Source organism: Ixodes scapularis, unplaced genomic scaffold (assembly GCF_016920785.2).
Source record: "Ixodes scapularis isolate PalLabHiFi unplaced genomic scaffold, ASM1692078v2 PGA_scaffold3__209_contigs__length_174095766, whole genome shotgun sequence".
In the NCBI taxonomy this organism is placed as follows: Eukaryota; Metazoa; Arthropoda; class Arachnida; order Ixodida; family Ixodidae; genus Ixodes; species Ixodes scapularis.
In genome coordinates this window covers 17,223,540-17,241,860 of record NW_024609868.1, presented here as the reverse complement: position 1 = coordinate 17,241,860, position 18,321 = coordinate 17,223,540, and the positions used below count along the sequence as shown (strand labels likewise).

Here is an 18,321-nt window from a genome sequence, read left to right as displayed (position 1 = left end):
CTAAATTTTTACGCAGGCAGAAATCAAGAGGGGGGTCAAGACATCCGGACCCCCCCTGTAAATCCGCCCCTGATCATGATGTCATACTATTTAGCGGTAGACTGCTCCACGCCAATACATTCGACTCCAGGTTACTTGATTTCTTCTAGCAGTTACTGGCGACACTTTCAATTGGTGGAAAGTTCAGTTCTTGTTATACAAACTACCCTAAGCAATATTTTTCTGGCGTTGCAAAGAACTAATTGGTGTCAGATAGCATCGCCCTCGAGCACAGCTGACGGATGTCGCGCCGGTTAATGAAGATTTCTTCAACATTGGCAGAATGACTGCAATGATTTCTCAACCCCCCCCCCCCCCCCCCCCCCGAGTTCCTTTGCACTAAAAAAATTGTTTAACCTGAGAGTCGACAAAATAAAAAAGGTGACCTTGAAATAAAACTGGCATCGCCGGTGTTGCTCCACTCGACGTCCACAGTGACTTTTTTTTACGCCGCCGATATCGAAGTTTTAGCCACTGCGACGAGCTTAAGCAATGATTTGACCACTTAATCTGTAAAAGCTGGAGTGGTCAAGTCTTTATTGATGAAAACCACGCAGAATTTATATACTCGTTGGATTAATCTTTATATAAAAAATGACATAGATTATAGAGTACTGGGTATGAAGATTTCATAAAAAGACAACTAGAACTTCGTTTTGCAGATGAACATAAAGTAGATAAATAAAAAGGTGAAGTGACTGTTTTTTTCATCAAATCTCAATATTTAAATGCTTGCGCCAAAAAGTTTGGAATATATGTTTTTAGGTCGGATTATAAACTAAATCGTCTGACTTCGTTTCGGTCCGGTCAAAAAGTGTCACGAGGCACATCGGTACCTGTCAGTTCCGTTGCAAGAAAGGGTCGTTTATGGAATACCGCTGGCTTGTAAACGTTAGATTAGCAGAACATAAAATATTTAAATGTAAAAACATAGTATATAGGAGGCTGTGGTAAAAATAAACGCTTTAAAACACGGAAATATCCAAACATTTTGGATACTAAAAAAATTGTACGGCAGGTTGGTCAAAAACTACAGTTTTACACAGATCCTAATGATATCAAGACGGTCGTAAGAGCAACAATAAGAATAAAAAATATATAAAATTGTATCTCCTAAGCTTCGGGTCTTTTTAAGTTTTTTTTTTTTTTTTACTTGCATTGTGAGCAAAGTGACCAGATAATTTTTTAAGTCTTTTTTATTTATTTATTTGTTGCAATGTGAAAGAAGGGCTCGAAGGCTTATTATGTTTCAAAGTATGTTTCTGGAAGAGAAGTTGGTGATGATTCCATCGAGAATTAGGACACTTCTAAGAGGTCATTAGGTGGGTGATCCATATCTATCAAGGACTGTGAACGAAGTGCATCTCCGGAAGAGTAGGTGTTGGTAGCTATCGGGGGTACATAAGGACTCACTCCTTATGTACCCCCGATATAATAAACGATTTAGCTGCGCTTGAGATTTCTGCTGTACCTTTTTTCTTCGACTTACAGCTTTTCTATTTTTTCCCTCACCACAGTCTCGTGTTTTAAACAATGATTTATTTGTTTTGTTTTTGCCGAGACTTTTGCTCCCATGGGCCCACATGTGTGAAAGTACACAACAGCTACCTTTTTCCACCCACTGAAAAGTACGGCGAAACAGACTAAGTAGGCGCCTGGTCTCGCCACACCACTGTCGCCTTCAGGACGATAAAGTCAGTCTGCTATGGTCAGGGTCACCATGGGAAGGAAGCGTTCTCGCAGGACACGATATTACATGCAAGATCATTACCACCAGGAAATCTGGTAGTAAACGAAGCTCATGTTGGTGTGTTTAGAAGTTTGATAAGACAATTATTTTGACCAGAAACCGAAACAAAACTACAAGGGAGATATCCGAAGCGTTTTTCATAACGAAGTACGTTGAAGGCACGTGTGTCAGCGCTCCATCGGTAGCCCTGTTTGACTCGGGCGGCGGAGAAAAGCTCACCACAAAACCGGCAGGTGGGGAGAAAAGCTCACCGGCCTTTGTGCGGATGCGGAGAAAAGCTCGCCAATTTGTTCTTTCTTAGCTTAGCGGATTCTGCATCGTGCGTGGCAATTTAACACAATTAGCTAGAGTTCGTCACTTCTTTAAAATTAATTCCCCTCTTTTTTGTAATATTCTTTAAGTTCATTGAGCATATTTACTAATTCCCCTGACATTAGTAATCACCCCTTTCGTATATTAATGACGCTGCAGTATAAAATCAGAATATCGGATACCCGTAAAGGGGTATCCACACGAAGGAGAACTCCGCGGACGGATGTCTTGACGTCGACAACCCGGGAAATTCCGTCCCCGGCTCCGCCGCGTGCACCTGCGGAGCTTTCGTGCTGACAGCACGAAGCCTCCGCGCCTCCGCCGCGGAGGAGAACGGCGGCGCGAGGCGTCAAAAAGGAATGACGTATGTCTCACGTGATGCGCGCTCCGCGAAGGAAAGAAGCGGATTTCTCCTTCGTCTGGATGCCCTATAAAAAGGACAACAATTTATTGACAGCTTGACAGTGCGCCATCGGTACCTTTGTCCGTTAAAGAGCTTGTTTTTTTGCGAGCTAATATGAATAGCGGTGTGGTGAACCGTTTCAGCTCGAAAGATTGTGTGGTGCCTGATAGATGAGTAGGTGTTTGTTGATGTAATAGGTGTCGGCTACGCTGTTTCCTTTGTTATTTCACTAATAAAACTTTAGTTGCGAGAACAGCGTCGTCCAGTCGTATTTGTTGTCCTCACTTCGTCTTCTTCGTTTCAGCGGTTCTCATCATGTAAACTGTTTACCAACTCGCCCAATTCCCTACCTTACAGAAGACTAGTTCTTATATAGATTACGGGTAACAACGGTGACAGTGTGCAGCCCTGAAGGACTTGGGTGGCTTGCCGTAGAAGGGCACTATCGCACAAAGGCAACGTGTGGAAACACCAGCCGAACGGCAAGAAAAGTGCATGTTCGTGGAAGAGGAGCCTCGATATCCCACTGATTGTTTTCCTGTTTTCAAAGGTTGACAAATGCTTCAAAGAGAATTTCAGGCACCGCGTTGTTGTGCATGCACTTCAGAATGTTTCGCATTTACAGTTTTGCTTTTTAGGTTTTAGGCACACATTATTAAATTTTCGAACACTTTTTTGTTCTTCAAGTTCGTAAATTTTTCAGTTAGGCTTTTGTTGCCTAGAGAGTAAAGTATCAAAAACACTCGCCCGCAATAATTAATTTGGGAGCAATATAGCCAATAAGCTTAACAAATAATACAAAAAGAACATTTTCTTTTTTTTTCAAAGCTGACGACTTTTAATAATAATAAATTGATATAAGTTACGCATGATCCAATAGTCCCCACATTAAAAAAAATCGGTGAGCTTTTCTCCGCCGGTTTTGCGGTGAGCTTTTTTCGGTGCACAAAAAAAGTCGACGAACACAATTAGTGCGTTTTGTTTTCAGCACTGCTTGATCGGTCCTATCAGCTCGTAGCGTAGGCTGCACTGTGGCTTTATGTAAAACCTAGTATTCGCGACTCCAGCGAAATCGACGCCGCGTAGGGGCAGCGCCGAGAAGCTCGGGAGAGGAGGTCATTTCGACTCTGTCGTCTGCTATCGCTGCTTGGTTCTCGTATGCAGCATAGAAACAAACATCGTTTCCAGTAATTATTTTTATGCTTCCGACGTCTCATTCCTACGCACTGACTATAGAAAAAGGTTTCTATCGTCGAAAAATCGCTTTACTTTCAAATGTAACACTGATTTTACGCTGCAGTGCAGGAATTTCTGGTGGTCCGCGTGCTGAACAACGAAAACTTCCTCCTTTCGTCCGCCATTTTGCCTCAGCAGCGCGCCCTCTATTGTTTGCTGGAGTTTCCGGCAAGCAAACGCATGCACATGATGAATCGGACATTAGCATCATGCACATACTACATATCTTTGATGGCGCGCGTGCGGTCGTGTATCTCTACTGAGTGATGCACTTTAAAAAACCCAGGCTAGCAGTGGTGCTGCACTGTCAAAATTGCTCATCTACAGCGTAGACCAATGTCGCCGCTCCTCAAAGGCAGGCCCTTACGCTGTATAAACACGAACGTCAATTTCTTGTGTGATGGCGAGTTATCAAACAACGTTTTTAATTCTTCTTTTGCTAAATATGTAAAATAATATAGGCACATTATTTGATAAATGTACGTGTATATTATTTCTATAGTTCACTTTTCCTTCTTTTTCTTAAATCAGCTACTGGCATGCAATGTGTTTTGAATCGAATATGTAAACTTTAAAATTGTTAGCGTTTTATAACTTAAATCTTCGTCAAAACTTTGTTGTTGTTTTTTGTTTTTTTGTTTTTCTCCATGTCCAATTTGCAGCATGCACAGGCAAACGGCTAACCCTTGAAGAGCAAGAAAACTATGCTTCAAAATTTGCCTGGGACCATCTTGTCCGGGTTTGCGCTTGGGAGCGTTAGGGCAGTTGCCAATTTGACTGGGACCATTTTGTCCGGGACCATTTTCTCCGAGACCATTTAGTACGGATCCCCTTCTTTCCTTGCCTCTTCTACTTTTAGTTGCTTGAAGATTTTTTCACCCGGTCTCAGGTGTTTTAACAAAATGGTAAACATATGCCCTGGTTGCACTAGCGCTCTCAGCTGTCATTAAGCTAACGATGGTTGACATCTCCCAACTGTCATTGAGCTCAACTAAGTTCTCCGGTGTTACACGTTACATATTCCTAACAACCCCAGTTGACATACGCGTCAAGGCACACAGCTGAAACCGAAACGAAACCAAAACTGATGTCACATTATCTGTTTTTTTTTTTTTTTGTTTTTTTGTTTTTTTTAAGAGCGATGCGAATCAATTATATGCACACTTATCATTTATTATAAATGCTTAAAACACAATAAAATGAACTTGTTCTTTTTTTTTTTTTAGAGTAAAGAAATGATAATCGAAACGTTTCATCTTATCGGCACCAACATTGCAATGACCGCCCTCGCCGAGCATCTTCCGCGACGTGCCATGATCGTTCTAGCTGCAGCTCTGGCCCCGAATTATACCCCTTCCGACAAGATTTGCTGCTACGATACTTTCTAGATATGTCCCCCAATCTTCCGCAATAGTATATAGTGCTTCGCTAGCGCTGGCCATGGGCGGCGATGCGGCGGTCGGCTCTAGCTCTAGCTCTTTGGGGGCGAGCCCCAATCTGTTATACCGGGCGTCCGCGAAAAAACCGGATCCCGTTTGTTTTTCGCATCGCAAACATAAACTAGACATCGCGGAGAGCTTAATGAACTCCGTGACAACGCAGCCCCAGCCGTTCGAGCAATATGCCAAAGTTTCAGCACAAACCGTTATCTCATTCAGAAGTTATAAGCGATTTTCTGCAAATTTGAATGGAAAAAAGGCGGCCGATCGAGCTCTATATGACTCCGGAAACCGAAAACGGGCGAAAATGGGCCCCGTTTTCCCATTACGAATTTCAGAAAATCATTTATAGCTTTTGAATAAGATGATGGTTCGTGCTGAAACTTTGGCATCTGTCTCGAACGGCTGGGGCTACGTTCTGGCGGAGTTTGAGCTCTCAGCGATGTCTATTGGCGACGTGACCGATCGAAAGCGTCGCGGTGGTCGGGCCTCTACGATTGGTCGAATGCTGACTTTGACGTCAGCAAATGATTCCTCATCGACGGATATAAGAGTGATGTAAGAACTTTGATTTTGACGGTGTTGGCGGTATTGGTTTAAAAGCGCAATAATTTCCAGCTTCCACCATGCTAATTTCAAGCACCATCAAACTTGTTGTTCACAGGGCCGGTAATGACATCACGAGAGGTAACCATTTCAGGGCGCCACCCAAACATCTCGCCGCTAATACTTCGTCTCATCTTAGCATGGACTAACCGCGAATGCTGTGCTAGCGCGAGCGGCTAGCCGTGACTGCCTTGACTAGAGCACTCGCTGCACGAGCGCTCGTGCAGCTGCCGAGGCTTCATTCGAAGCAACTATCTCGCGCTTTTAGCACGCAGGCTAACAATAGTCCATACTAACGTGAGACGAAGTATAGTTTATTTTTGCAATGCGAAAAACAGGGTTCTGTTTTCTCGCGGACGCCTAGTACTCCGTTTCACCTTTCGTTGTACCGCAGCGAAGCCTAGAAATGCGAGATCATAGCGTTGGCCGTAACGCACGAGAGCTTGTGCCGCCGAGACTGTGCCATAGAGCAAGGAGCTCGCGCTTGTCGCCTTTCCTGTGGTACATCATATGGTGAAGTAAGGAAAACCTTTTTTGCACGTGACAAAAAGGATCACGTGATCAGCTGCTCTCCACCCCCCCCCCCCCCCCCCCGGTCCAAAATTCCTCTTTTTTTTCTCTATCTTTTTTTTTTTTTTTATCTTGTTCGTTTCTCTTTTCGGCGTTTCACTCATTGACGTCGCTCGTCAAAATATTTGTTTTTCCTTATATTGACATCTCAAACTTAGAACTTCGGAGTTCGGGCTGGGGCGACGTTAACTTAGATACTTAGAACTTCGAAGTTCGGACTGGAAAGTGATCGGAAGTGGCAGTCATACAAATCTTTTGCTTGCAGGCGGCGTCTTGGTTTAACACTCCTTCTCCGAAAACAAATTTGCAATCGACTGCAGTGTTTATGACTTTTTGTGGATTGCAAAAAAAACTTCTCAGAGTACATCAATTATCAGGTCGCGCGTAACGTTTGCCTGGTTGTTCCTTAAATTACAGAATGCGGCACAGTTGCTTTTCATGATTTATTTCACGAGTTTTATATCAACAAAGGACCCGAATGTCGTGTCATAAAATTCACAGTTGATCGGAAAATGCATATATCTCGCACAACCGCGCCAGAACCTTTGTTCATTCGCATCGGTCAAGAAACATCAAGGAGGCAATGTTTGCATTCACAACCTTTTGGCATAACATCCCGATCGTTCCGTCGTTAACCCGCTCGACGTTGAAATAATAAAGACACTATTTTGACATTTTACGAAAGTGACAATACGGACTTTGAAATAATGTTTGAGATCTGTAAACTGTGGACGTCGAAATAGTCACTGCGAAATAAAAACAGGAAAAAATAAAATGGGGAAAACGAGGGGGTAGGGGACATGTAGGTGGCGACGCGATCCCGGCTAACACTTGACTGCGCTCATACGACGTGCAAAAAACGCGTCCCGTGAAATATAGCTACAGCGCGAAACACATGTACGACGAAACCGTCCGATCCGACGTCCGACCAGGCAATACGACGGTCGGAGGCGAGTGTTTTCAACGCTCTCCGATGCTACGAAAACCCTCGCCCTCCAAGGTCATTCAGGCAGTCCGCACGTCGGATCGGAAGGTTTCGTCGTACATATGTTTCGCGCTGTAGGCCAGCTCCGTTGAACTCAATTATCGTTAGCAGCTCAATGACAGTTGCAGCCGCCGTGTAACTCCGCCCGACCGCGATTAATACCCTCGTTACGCGGGCACACTACACTGCAGTTAGTCTAAGCCACATTTATCACATGATACTTGCGAACAACGGTCTGCGGATCTGCAGTTAAAGCTACGAGCGCACGTGCGCTTGAGCATCCATCAAAGCAGTGCACGCACACTGTTCACTTCTTCTGAGATAGCTATCCGAGAGTATAGTGGCGTAACTGGGGTGACGCGTCACAGCAGTTGGAAGGGTCCCAGTCAACGCAATGGCATCCTGAGGATGTACTGTGGATGTCGAGTCCAGGATGATGGGTAGTCCCGAGGACATCCTGAAAGAGTCTCGAATGATCCTCAAATGATCTTTTTGTCCAGAGCCATTATGTCCTGAGAACATCCTGAGTTGCCAGCCCTAAGGACTGCATGGGGACCTTTCTGGGATAAAGGCACCCTACTGGTTCAGTCAGTGCATATCGTCAAGGAAGCGTTTGATCATTAATGAAGTTCAGAAATATACAGGGTGTTCCACGAAAGGTGGACAAATTCGATATTGCAAAAACTAAGCGTCGCAACAAAAAAAGACTTGTGTCATTTTCGTCCTGGGCCAGGGGCCTATTTAGGAAAATTATTAGAGTCCGGGATAATTAGACTGCTAATTTTTTTGCATAATTAACTCTTTAATATTGGGCATGGTTTCAATGAAAAAATTGCTCAGCATCATAGAAAAACACTAAATCGACAAATTGCAAAACGATAGAATGCACGCGCAGCATTTTACGGCTTTCTGAAAAACGGCACAAATTCGACGGGCTTTTAAGTTTCGGTTTGCTATCAGAGCGCATCTCGGCCCCGACGGCACCGCGCCCCGTGTAGAAATAGTGCAACCAACCTTTGCTGCGCTGTCATTGCACGACGCAGCAGAAGCTGGTTGCACTATTACTCTACGGGGCGCGGTGCCGTCGGGGCCGAGAAGCGCTCTGATAGCAAACCGGAACTTAAAAGCTTGTTCAATTTGTGCTGTTTTTCAGAAAGCCGTAAAATGCTGCGCGTGCATTCTATCGTTCTGAATTTGTCGATTTAGTGTTTTTCAATGATGCTGAGCAATTGTTTAATTGAAACCATGCCCAATCTTAAAAAGTTCATTACGCAAAAAAATTAGCAATCTAATTATCCCCGACTCTAATAATTTTCTTAAATAGGCCCCTGGCCCAGGACGAAAATAATGTCTTCTTTTGTTGCGACGCGTAGTTTTCACAATATCGAATTTGTCCACCTTTCGTGAAACACCCTGTATATATACAGGGTGCCTCAGATAACATGCAGCGAATTTCATGAAATAATGAAACATTAGACGGATAAAAGCAACTATATGATGACGCAGACATCTTCAGAAAATGTCCCTATTTATTTCATTGGTAAAATTAATTGATCAACTTTCTATTTATTGGTCTAGGAGCTCAAGTGGTATTTGAAGTTCTAGAATGTTATAAGAAATGATCGATTATGATTTTTACAATAGTGTGTGCTCTGACTAGTCCTCTTTGAAAGGCAAGAAAAAACACCCATGAACCAAGGCACACTGACCGCTATTGCAAGGTGGGTGGTCAAAGGGCGTTTTAAAATTCCTGAGGTATTTTTTTTTGTAAACAGGACTATAGAAACCACACCTTGTTTTAAACAGTATAATTGTAGCTTTCTCCTGATGCTCTACAACATTGCTAATCACAGTTCAGCTCTTAAACCAATATTTAAAGAGCTGACTTAATTAATTTTACGGAATTAGTCACAATGAAAAATATAGTGACAAATTTTGACACGACTGCTGAGAACATACAGCTGATTTCATTCACCTGGGGTGCTTATTCTTTTTAATGTTTGCTGCATGTGGTCAGGGCACCATGTCTCAAAAGTACCATTAGGCGATGCTTGATAGCTGACTGGCCTTTTTTGGGGTCACCCATGCAAATGCTGACCTGGCTTGCGATGGATGCTGCGCAGGCTCCTTCAGAACCATGAAACCAACACACACAAAAAATTATAATTATTTTAACAGAAGAGTAGGCAGAAAATACCAGCCAAAATATTTATTGAATAGAACAAGCAAGAACAGTACTCTGGATCAATTAAAGGCCAAACTTTTTGTTTAAAAAAAAATACCTAAGAAGATAATTTCCTCTCAAAACAGAATTCCTAGCATGCTAGCGGACCCTTTGAAAATCCCGGTCCTCGTTTCCCATCTGGGCTCCTCCTTTCGGTTATGGAGGGACGTCATGGGAAATCCTTGAGGAATGACAGCGACAAGGCTTCCTGCGACGTCCCTAGATAAACGAAAGGAGGAGCCCAGACGGGAAACGAGAACTGGGATTTTTAAAGGGTCTGTTAGCGTGCTAGAATGCTTCTTTCGAGATTTTTTTTTTCTATTTTTTTTTTTATTTAGACAAAGAAAGTATGAATTTGGGCTTGTCAGGGCTCCTAAGCAAAATGACTGGAAACTATAAAAATCAAACAAGACGAGGGTACTAAAATTGAAAAATAAAATAACGAAATGATAATCACTTCTCGTGTTGTGCAATTGTAGCTGCTGGTCTAACAAGTTCTCATTTAGCTGCAGACAAGAGGAATTCATTATAAATAATGAGAAAAAAATATTAGATAAAGATACTAGAATTTGAACAATAAAATAACTAGAAATGATAATGACAAACTAACAAAACTTGTTTTGTGGTGTAATTGTGGCTGCGGGTCAAACAAGTATTACCTGAAGATGGGCTTGAAAAGAAAAAAATAAGCATGAATTAAAGAAGATGCACACTATACATGGATATAGATGCTCATAAAAAGTTAGGGGATGTTGCCAAGACCAGATTCCTCAAGCTTCCTGAGCTTCTCCGCCGCGTGTCGTAGCCACGTCTTGATTACCTCTTCAATGTCGTGACGTGTCGTTGTGATACAGGGGTTTCTTTTTACAGCCTCTGAAAAGTTGTAAGGTTTGCTATTACTAGTCACCCAAAACCCAGAGTGCTAGCTATAGGGCGAAATCGCAGCAATGGCATGAGTATGCTCGTCCCTTCCTTGAGGCGATTGAGTATTATCAGAAATACTTTCATTATTATAGCCAGCCAACTGATCACACTGTGAAACTGTTGAGCGCTTTCAGAGCATATATTAGATATTTATTGGTTATTTAGGGGAAAAAAACACTACTTCCAAACACCATTCCTTCAATAAAGCATTGCCATAATGTGTTGTGTACTTACGGTAAATGAGCTCAACACACTGCAGTTGTTGGAATTTCGCCTTGCCCTTTTGCCCTTTCCAGCTGAAATTCACCACAACGTTTTGGGTCATTAGAGCTTCCAGCAGTCGACGAGTAGTGGCCCCTACAGTCTTCCCTCCGAGTCCCACGAACCAATTTACCTGTGTCACAGAAAAACAGGTTTATATAAATACCAGGCACTTCCATGGCATCTAGCCAAATGCTCCATAATTCCACTTACCAGCTTTTTTTCTCATGGCTTCGCTAGCCTGTAGTTGGCACTCAGATTCCATGAAGGTGTTGTAGCTTGCAGTTGGCTCCTGAACGGGGAAGTTGTCGTCGTCCTCCTTGTGCTTGTTCACAGCTTCTAACACAGTGCCCATCAGGGCATTCAGGTTATCAAGCCTCAGCCGGATCATGTGTAGAATTTCCAAGGTGTGCCGCCTGAAACCTGAACCATCAACAGGAGCATTGTATAAAATTGTTAAAACCAACTATCAAAGGCAATCCGAAAGGTTTCATACCTTCAGGCTCAGGTTCCTTTTATACAGTTTTACTGGCAACCTTACGGCAAGGAGGTGTAGAGCTGGAGGTTGTACTGGATTGCTTAAATGCTGCACAAAAATACACAGTTTCACTGAAAACAAATCAATGACAAATAAGTGACCCCAGGACCGAACAGTCTTAAAACCGTTAGAGGTCGTGAGCACTTATTCTATTTGCTATTGTTCCAGTCAGGAACTATTTTGTGTGTTTTGGACACTGCACAGGAAGAGCACTCATGTGAACAAACACATAGCAAGTAATTTACCCAGTATTTGTTTTTTATTCCCGAGGTTTATAAAGGTACTTCTAAGCACAAAGGTGTTATTTCTTTTCCTATGCTACTAGTTTTTCATAGACAGCATCACAGTGGTTTTCACTAGAATCGCTAGAGCTTGCTTGTTCCGATGAGTGTGAATAGGTCTCAATTAGCGCAACACTGTCACTGACACGTCGGGCAAGATTTCGGCGAAAGAGGCGACCTGCAGCACTGTCGGAAGCCGCCATTATGCTAACAAAGAAGACATTTCACTAAACACAATAGACCTTATGCGAAATTGCTTTGTGGTCTGACAACACTGAGATCGTCGCCATTTTAATGTTGGCAAGCGTTGTCGGTACTATATCGGTGCCGAAGCGCGGTGGAGGCATCGGAGACAGCCGTACCAGCCGTACGGGCAATGTGCGATAGCGCAGCAACTGCTTTTCGCCTTCTGACCATATTATGTGGACGGACAGTTTAAACAACCTACCGCAACTGCCTGACAAAACTCTCGGAGGCCTGTGCACGCTGGCGACAACCTTGTCGAAGCAGCGGACCAAGTCCTACGCCTTCGCTGTGGAAGCTTGTTGTCGCCAACGTGTGCACAAGCCTCCGAAAGGACTAGACCGTTATGCCTTTCATCTTTGAGAACACTTTTAATTATTTGTTCCATGCGAATACGCTTGAAGTCGTATACTGCTCTACGCAAATATAATGACTCAAAATTAGTTTTTTTTTTTTAGTTCCTACTGGCGGAGGGTTTTTCGATGGAATACTTTTTGTTCTTCTAAAAGAAACTGTGCCCTGGGCAATATTTTTCAACCGTTGGAAAGGGCTAAAATTGGTTTCGGATAGCATTGACCTGAAGCCCAGTTGACGGATATTGCGCTATTAATGAATATCTGTTGAACCCTGACAGAATAACTGCAGTGACTTTCTCAAAACTACCCCCGAGCTTCTTTGCACAGAAACGAAATTTCTACCCCAGCTGCGACAAAAAGAAAAACACAAAAAAGGACGTTTTAAAATAAAGTTGGCACCGCCCGCGTTGCTTTATTCGACGTCCGCAACGTCAATATTTTTGCCACCGCCGACATCGAAGTTTTAGCTACTGCGATGAACCTAACCATACCACTGTAAACCATACGCATCTTCAATTACGGTTGGTTGCCTAGATTATTAAAACTGCCATCGTTTTGCCTCGCTTAACAGCCTTGGTCTCGTCCGCATGCACTGAGCTGTTTGCGCATCAAGAAAAAGGCAGGCCGATACTAAAACGCACATAAAAGAAAAAAGAAGGTCATAAACGAATTTAGTACAACTTCGTCAAAAGATTAGAGCCCAGTTCAATAGTTGCAAATGGCTTCACGCCGCGCGATAACTTCCGCACGTTTCTTTGCGTTGTCACCGATTGTTTTTGTCAAAAGCTGCGTCTCAAGTAACAGATAAAAATAATGAAAAAAAACTGTGAGCCCTGTTCACGTTTGCGTTCACGTCACGCTCGAATCGAAGGTTTATCGCAGCATCCGCAGCGGAACGCAAAAACGCGTTGGCATGGCATCTCTCGCACGAAGCGCGGTCGCTTGTTTACATGGGGTCTTTGCCGGTCAGGTCACAGGTTTCGTTTTCTCGCCACTAACAAGATGGCGGACGTAGTTCTCGGGGCGCTACTAGATGGCGCTCTAAATTTCGCATATGGCCTTGAGCAGATACTCCTGGCTACCCTCAGACCTGTGCCGACGCTTCACTAGGAGACATATAGCGAGTTCGTTTCACGGCACTCGTGCCCACGCGTGCCCACTCGCAGCGTGGAACGGGTTCGTTTCGGCCGGCGCTCCACGAGCGGTTGCACTCTCCGAGTTCGTTTCAGCGCTGACACCCCACGCGTGCATGCACTCGCTGCACCGAGAAAATCAGGAGTGCGCCAAAATGCAATCCCGTCATGCCTCGCTCCGGCGGGGCCGGCGAGGAGCGGGAGCAGACGACGAGGGTTCGTCTGCTACGATGTGTCGCGGAACCGAAAGGAAAAAAAGTAGATTTTCTGATAGAAATCGCGTCCCGCGGGCAACGAAATCAAACGCGAGCTTGAATTGTGAGCGTCTGCTATTTCACGAAGGAAGCAATCGACAACCCGTGATTTATTTGCAGGTTTTAAATCGCTCTGTTGCCGTACAAACGCTGAAATATACCAGTGTGTAAAGAAATGCTCAGAACAAACGCAACAGCGGCCCCCGAGATGTCTATCACCACCCGGTGTGCGGGTGAAAAATTTAACATTATTCGATAAAACTCCCCCGGCAGAAACCTCTGACTGCCCAATAAGCAGCAGAGAAAGCTAAAGATGGTGACTTTACCCGAGGATTGGGCAACATCATCATGTTTAACATTTACCTACGCAGCTAACTTGCCCCGTCGTATTTTGTTCGAGAAAGCTCTCGTTCTCGACGCCTTCACCAAGGCTAATATCTAATCCACAATGACGATCCAAATCGAAAGTCCCAGTTTTGCTGGATATTCCAACAGGCTAGTTTTAAGCCGTACCCTTTCAGTCGTTCACGCATAATACCATGCTCAAACGGATCAAGCTTCTGCTCGGACAGCATCATCAGTTTTCTTCAGTGTAAACGGTTATAAGGATTGAAAGATCGCAACCAGTTGCTTTGTGGACAGCTGGTTGCGGAAATTTACGCCGTCTGTAACTCTCTCTACGGCAGCCGAGCTGCTTGAAGACATCGCAACTATAAACTACAGGTTGCAGTTGCCAACGTTTGTAGATAAATGTTGGTAGCACCGTAGCGACTGCATTCTCGCATTCCCACGCATCACTCGGAACAGAAAGGCGCTAGTTTCGGTTTGAAGTCGGTACCTTTTCTACCACATAGATGGCGGCAGCATCAGTCTTCTGCACTCGGTGCATTTAGCGAGTTCGTTTGAGTCCAGTTTTCCGTGCAACACTCTGCGAGTGCGATGCATTCTGGGAGAGAACTCGAACGGTGCCAGTGCGTGTGAAACGAACTCGCTAATAGTTTCCTCATTCTACGCTGCAAATGCACATTGAATAGTAATTAAAAGTTACTTACCTAATTCGCACATCTCCTCGAAAAGGTGCCCAGCTTCTTTCCCGCGCAAATAACTTCCCGCCTCCCTTTCCTTTTGTGGCGGCGTCGGCGGCGCGCGACTTGTAGTGCGGCCATTGCGGCCAGTGTGCAGAAAGCGGATTCGGCCGTTGCTTCGGCGGCATAGTGTATTCTACAGCAAAATCTTTAAATACTATAATCCACTTGGGATTTTATGTTGATTTTATGTCCGACTCCATTTCTGTGGTTTTGTTTTAAATATGTCTTGAACGTTTTGGCGGTTTTGGCATGTGGGTCAAGCTCTAAAGCAAAAGCCGCATTGCGACGACATCACGCAATCGCTGTATGAACTTGGCGCGCGCTGGTCGGCGGTTTAAACTGTTTTAACCTTTTTAGCAGCATTTTGGCTTTGCAGTGGTTTCTTTTTTTCCATATTTGATCCCGAAAGCTTATTCGAAGAACCTGCAAGGCATTGCTCGAATTTAGCGGACCAGGATGCAAGGACCTTCTGAGGATGTCCTTAGGACGCCACGTTGATGACGAATTCCGGATGGCCCATAGGATTCATCCTGCGGACATTCCATGGACTACTTTCAGCGGACGAGGATGATAGGACCTTTTGAGGATGTCCTCAGGATGTTGTGTGTTGACTGGGGTCATGAAACGATTTTTCTACTTCTTCCTCATTAGCTTTAATCCTCGACTCAAAGGCGAATTGAGAAATCACGTCGTCGTGGACAAGCTTGGGCACCGGTGCGATGACTCTAAGCTTCCACCGTGTTTTTAAAGCACACCATAGAGAAAAAAAAATTTTTGGGGGGGTTGTGTGTATGTTTATACAGCCTAGAACTTGGTCTGCCTCATCGGGCGACGAGTCTCCCAGCTGTGGATGGGAAATTTAGCCGGTGCAGTACAAACCGCTAGCCTGGGGTCTTTAACGTACGCCACGCAGTAGTGATACACGACCGCACGCCGGTACGATGCTCATCCAGATCTCGAAACGGGCAGGGGTGGGAATTCAACTCAGGGGTGCTATGTTGCGCTTTTTGGACTCCCAGGAGACTAGGGAGAAGGAAGTGACGTCAAGAACGCAGCAAATGCAGATTGGATGTTGATTTTGTTTTCTTCTGTCAAGATCCAATCTGCGTTTGCTGTATCGCTGACGTCAGTTCCTTCTCCGTCTCCTGGGGGTCCAAAAAGCGCAACATAGCACCCCTGGATTCCTGGGTTCTGCGCACTATAGAATTTGTAATTCTCAAGTGACGATAAGTTCCGTCAGGGCACTCATTGGCCACGAACGCGAATCCAAATATTCGTCGACGGATTGATTGTTGACGAGCGCATACGTCCGAGTGAGCAATTCTCGTGTCCAGTGCGTGAGCTGGGGTCGGCTGACGTCAGGTTGGCACCGCTGACGTGCTTTAGGTTGCGTGGGTGTATCATAGTGAAAAGGCGGAGAGCTTTTGAAAGAAGGGAGGTACGAAATAGTCCGCTATATTTTCAAATGTTCGTACCGAAAAGCTTGCTTTTGACTTTCTACCTTCTTTCTTTTGACCCACTAAACGATATGCTATTAGTAAAGTCCCAACTTAAAATCATTTATCCCAGCCCAGAAATCGTTTCATGGCCCCTTTAAAGAAACACTGACACTTCCAACAACTTTTTTTTTGCCGGGCGATTTATTTCGGTGTCAGAATGCTACCCAATCAATATTTTGCTACAGCGTCATGTATATTTTTAATAAAGTCAAAAAAATTACCGCATCTCCACGTGGTGAATGATGTTGATTGGGGCGAAGCTCTGGTGGTGCCGATGATACTGATTTTATTGTTCATAGGTAGTGCTGCTGGTGCTGATCTTTTTTTTTTTATTGCTCATAGGTAGTGCTGAGTTCCGGGTTGCGTTTCGACTTCATTATTACTGTTTTATGGTCGGTGAAATGCAGAGCCAGTGGTTCTTCTAGCGGATCAGCTTGGATCCGCTAGAAGCTGCCGTGGGATCCGCTAGAATCTGCCATCGCTTAAGTCAACGGTCCATGTCAGAAAGAGAATGTGTGGTATATGGAACGTGGTTATATACACATTTGAGCATTTGACCGCAGCGCCCTCTCATCTATAAACGTTGAGCCAATGCATGCAAAGTTTAACGCGATTATATACGCATTCGACCGCAGCGCCCTCTCTTGTATAGACGTTGAGCGGCTACATGCAACGTTTCATCCACAACAGAAACCCCAGCTCTTGAGTTACTACCACATCTCAGAGCCCCCTACTCCTCCCGAAGGCGATGGACTAGAAATCCACTGGGGTCTCCCCGCACAGGTTCGAATCCTGTCAACTGCGCAAACATTTTTTTTATTTTTATGTGAGCACAGACTCCGGACGGACGGACGGACGGACAAGGCTAGACCCCTAAAACGCAACTGCTCGAAACCGAAACCAAAACTGGACTGGGGAGAAAGACGAAATATAGATAAGGAGAGAGTTGGCGAAAATCACGTAAATGTGCAGCGTGCTTTTGTTGTTGTGTTTGTTTTCTTTTTAGTTAACGTTTTTGCAGTTTTTAGGAGCCACGAAAAAGGGGGGGGGGGGGGGGGGGGGGTAATATTTATTTTGCATTTTTATGTGAAGTCTGTGCTATCGATAACCCATGGCTTCGATTATTTTCGTTGGTTGTGTCTAAACCATAGAAAGCGGGTCGTGACCACTGAAAAGAGAGTGAGCGCGACTCAACGGGCCAGTTCTTGAGCAGCGGTTTTCGGGCGGAAAGAAAACGAATTTGTAGCTGCAAATTGTGTTCTGGTTAGCAGGGCTCTTATGTGTCATGTACAAATAAAAATCTTGGCGAGCATTGACATCCTGTCAGTGTCCCTTTAAATGTGAGATAACTGTGGTTAAGGATGCCCATGTACCGCCGGTATTAGTCAACTGTCGTCGGCTTAATGACAGTCAAGAGCGCTAGTGTAACAAGTGTAGCTCCACAAGCGAGCCACACTGCCACGAACTGGCGCTGTTTCTTAAAGGCCTGTGACCTGGCGGCATTGCAACGGAGCTTCACAGACGCCATCTTAAAATCTTTTAATTCGTTTTCAAATTAATTTTCTTTTTAATTATTATTTATTTACTTATTTATAATTAATTATTTATAAAAATATAAAAATAATTAACCTAAAGATAGTGACACAGCAAAATTGAACTCAAAACAAAGGAAGAAAATGTTTGGAGATCAATGGATTTGTTGTATGTAGGGGTGTCGCGAACCGGCCGCGTTCTAGTTCGACCAGGTTCGACTTTTTCGAACTTTTAGTGGAAAGTTCGACGAACCTTGTATTGAGGTTCGACTCGTGTGCGCATGCGCGACAGGCTGGCCAGTTGGCTTCGGATTGGATGGAAATGGCTAAGAGATGAATTAAGTGCAGCGCTGATTGGCTATTTCAGTCAATACAGTACTAAAAATGAAGTTATTAACTTCTTCAGTGATGAGAATTAGTTTCTTTTAATTGCAGCTGTGCACAAAATAAAATAACCCTTTGCATAAAAAAAAAAATCTCCAAACCTAGACATGCTTGTATCAAGGTCTGGCTACACTGTACTCAAAGTCGAACCCACTGATCTCTATGACAATTGCTGGATCGCGCTTCCCCGCTTGTTCGCTGCAGCGCAAGTGAAGCCACCGGGCTTCACTCGCTTGGGATACGATTTGCCGTTTTTGCTAGCCT

At 44.3% G+C, this 18,321-nt stretch overlaps 1 long non-coding RNA gene across 1 annotated transcript; it reads right to left on the bottom strand.

Annotated features, from left to right (window-relative positions):
• Positions 1-10,234: 10,234 nt before the first annotated feature.
• LOC115325878 lies at positions 10,235-14,680 on the bottom strand. Its single transcript, XR_005714685.1, has 5 exons — positions 14,607-14,680; positions 11,246-11,335; positions 10,963-11,172; positions 10,723-10,882; positions 10,235-10,437 (listed from the first exon to the last, which is right to left on the bottom strand). It is a non-coding gene; the product is annotated as an uncharacterized LOC115325878 (long non-coding RNA).
• Between the last annotated feature and the right edge of the window lie 3,641 nt (positions 14,681-18,321).